This window comes from Pteropus vampyrus, unplaced genomic scaffold (assembly GCF_000151845.1).
Source record: "Pteropus vampyrus isolate Shadow unplaced genomic scaffold, Pvam_2.0 Scaffold236, whole genome shotgun sequence".
NCBI classification, from domain to species: domain Eukaryota; kingdom Metazoa; phylum Chordata; class Mammalia; order Chiroptera; family Pteropodidae; genus Pteropus; species Pteropus vampyrus.
Genome location: NW_011889017.1, coordinates 2,056,988 through 2,060,345, shown reverse-complemented (window position 1 = coordinate 2,060,345; position 3,358 = coordinate 2,056,988). Strand labels below are relative to the sequence as shown.

At 44.4% G+C, this 3,358-nt stretch overlaps 1 protein-coding gene across 2 annotated transcripts in view; it reads right to left on the bottom strand.

The window, feature by feature from the left end:
- COL4A2 (collagen type IV alpha 2 chain) overlaps positions 1-3,358 on the bottom strand; it is a 186,253-nt gene that overhangs the window by 162,991 nt on the left and 19,904 nt on the right. The window lies entirely within an intron of this gene.

The following is a 3,358-nucleotide window of genomic DNA, read 5'->3' as shown; positions in this document are numbered from 1 at the left end:
TTCCTCCCAATACCCCATCTTCAACTCTTCACTATAAAAAGACAAACCCTTAAAAATAACCTGGGACTGTTTAAAAGGGTCACTCTAAAGCACTCTCAATTTCTTGTCTTTTATTGACAAGAATTAAATGTAAAATGTAGGGTCATTTTGACCCTGAGAGGGATGTGCCAGGAAGGATGGCTGGGTGGCAGTGGTGACAGAACAGACTTGTTTTCTGGGCAGAATCCATTGTGGTCAGTGATGTGGGGAGCAGTTTTTCTTTAATATTTGGAGTGGGCAACAATATGTGCTGAGCCCTGGGGTGGGTGAGGCCCTGAGAAATGGAAGGAAGCCAGTCAGTGGAGGGAAGTGAACTAACTTAAGTAGAATAGCTGTTAAAGGCAAGATGTGGATGGCCAGGAGCCCTCTTCACGGCAAGTCACAGAGGAAGCTGAACGGGAGTGCTGGAGATGAAGGCAACCAAGGTTAGCAGCCCAGCAGATGTGGCATGGAGTGGATTCGTATATGCTGGAAGAAGGCAGAGGTGTCTGAAGCCGAGACTCTCCATACGACTAAGTGAACACTCTTTCAAACTTGAAGGTGAAGGGAGGCGGGTGGTGGTGAACACTGAACAAGGTTTTACCTTGAATCTAAACATATCTATCCACGATCAAGACCTTTGGGTTAGAAATTGGTCAAGTTTTTTTAGTTGGCTTATGAGCTGCCATCTGATACTGTGAGTTTCGTTGATTTCTGAGTAATAACTCAACAATCAAGTTAATACAGTATTATTCTCATGTTGCCATAAAGATTAACAGACTGGCGAACATGAGCAGATCAGGAATCAAGATGATGGCTGTAGATGGATTTCAATGGGTAAGACCCAGCAGAGCTAAGAATCAAGGAGGCAGTTGGAAAGCTGTAGAGACCAAGGAAGAGCCTGAGTCTGGCGTGCAGCCCTTCTCTATGGAATCTATGTTGTTAAGGCCATGGAAGCCTCCTGAGAAGAGGCCTGTGCAAATTGGGGTCAGTGAAAACTGAAGTAGCTGATGTTCGCAAACAGCTATTTAAGACACTTTCTGTGGTCCATAATATGCCGATGAGAAAAGAGAATCAAAGAACTATCTCGACTTTGAAAAACTTGGAATTACTTGCCAAGGCTCCATGACAGGAGTGCAGAAGAGGCAGGGGAGTGGGCTGTCACTAGGGAGAGTGGCAAGGAGGAGACATACTCAAGTTTGAGTGGTCATAGAGTTTAGAGGAAAAAAACAGTAATCACAGCACTTGCTGGGGATGTTTATTCTATACCAGGCACTGTGTTCAGCGCTTCACATACCTTGTGGAATTTAGTCATTTTAGCAACTACCTGAGGGAGGATTACAGAGGAGGAAAACAAAGGTCACAAAAAACTAAAGATCTTGCCCAAGGCTATAGTTCAAGACTGATGGAGCCCAATTTGAAGCCATTTGAGCTGGAGTTTGAGGTCGCAGCTTCTCACCTTGGGCAATGGGCAGGTACAACCTGGTTTCTAAGCAAAAGATTTACAATGAAGGTCTGGGACAGGACAAAAGCATAACATGAGAGGCTCCTGGCTGTCCTCCTCCACCGCATACAAAGTCTGTACCTTGAAGGGGAGAGGATAAACCTACAAAAATAGGAGTCTGAGAAGAGAAAATAAAGACACACAAAGGGACAAAGTGATTAGATCTGTAAGAGGAATCTTCCCATGACTACTCTGCCTTAGTCATTGTTCAAAGCAAGGATTCTCTATCTCGATTCACTAATCTTCCAGAGTGATTTCCCTTGTAGACATTTAGATAATATGTCTGCCTTCTTAATCTTTGCTTTTATCTCTAATACGTGGTTGTCTTGCATGGAATTTTCCAAAGGACTCCATTTGGTAGATGCTTTAGCTAGAGACGGCCAAACGCATGACTGACCATCACTAGGGGAAAATCAAGTGTCACTCCACGAGAAACAGAGCTGCCTCTAACAACTTAGACAGATAACTTAGGGGGAGGTGGGGCGGGGGGTGGTGTGCTTTCAACTTCATTTCAAAAGGAAACAGGCTTCAAGTAAACTCTCCATGAAGCAGGAATGTTGTTTTTTGTTTCCAAAAATTGGTTCTGAAGTTATTTAAAAATGTGTTTGTTTCTGATCACTATTTACATCTTTGCTTTAAACTGTGTTCAAGTGATGAGCTAAGGCTCATGGTGCGAAGAGGACCCATTTTTACGGGAGTAAATGTGTTTTCATGAAGTTGGTTGTGATGCCCCTTTCCCCATTCATTCTTTGCTCCTCTAACAGGCTGTTTTTGCAATGCTCAGGGCTGAACTTTCTCTCATGCAGGACATGACCCCAGAAACCTCAGCTCTGCATTTCAAAAGATAAAACGCTTCGCAAAGAGAAATTCCTTAACCCTTCTAGAGACTAGCAGATGAAATGATCTTTCTCTCACCCACAGCTTTCCAAAACTTGCCTGCTCAAGCGAGTGTGGAGTGTTTCTTGTAACACTTCAGAAGATTGGAGGATGTTTTAGGAGCAAGCAAGCCCTAGTTATACATTCTGTCGTTTACTAGGAAGCAACTATTCAAAGGGAAAGCAGAATCATCACAAGGCTCTAAAAACATCACCAAGAACTTTCTACCCAAACTGTGGTCCCAGCAGCATCCCGTTCACTGGGAGTGGATAAGGAATGCGGAATCTCAGACCCTGCCCAGACCTGCTGAATCTGTTGAATCAAATTTGTGGTCTGCACAGCACCACTCCGGCCTGGCTCTTCAGATCCAGCCAGGGCTGAGGAGCTGTGTCTGATTTGCTTTCTCATGAAGCAAGATGAGGAGACATCACCTCCCTCCAGGTCTCACCCCTTGTCAGGGATCAGAGTTTACAGGAGAAAGTGACTTCCCAGGCCAGCCCCGCTTCCCTTAAGTGATGGCTCAGTAGAGAGGGACTCCTAGAGGAGCAAGTCCAGTTATCACTTTAATTGACAGATGGGGGTGGGTGGGGGGCTTTGATTGATGGCCACCACCCATTTTCATGGACTATGTGGTTTTGGTCATCGGTTCATTTTCCATATTCTTACCCTTGACAAACCATGAAGCCAAGTTTTTGGAAGCACAAATCAGGCCACTGGCCAACCTCTTCTGCCCCAAAGAAAAATTTCAGCTCAGCCCACAGACTGCTCATTGGCCAAATGCCTGACTTCTCTTTGGGTCTGAAGCTCAAGAAAAAAAATATCAAGCTATGAAATAGTTTGGCACTCTGTCTTGCAGTGGAAGCATATTTTGCGTTAGTTTGCCTTTGCAGATAAGCCAACGTCTGTCTACTCCAGTAGTTTTTTATCCAGTAATTCAAATTGAATGAAGCCCATGAAAGA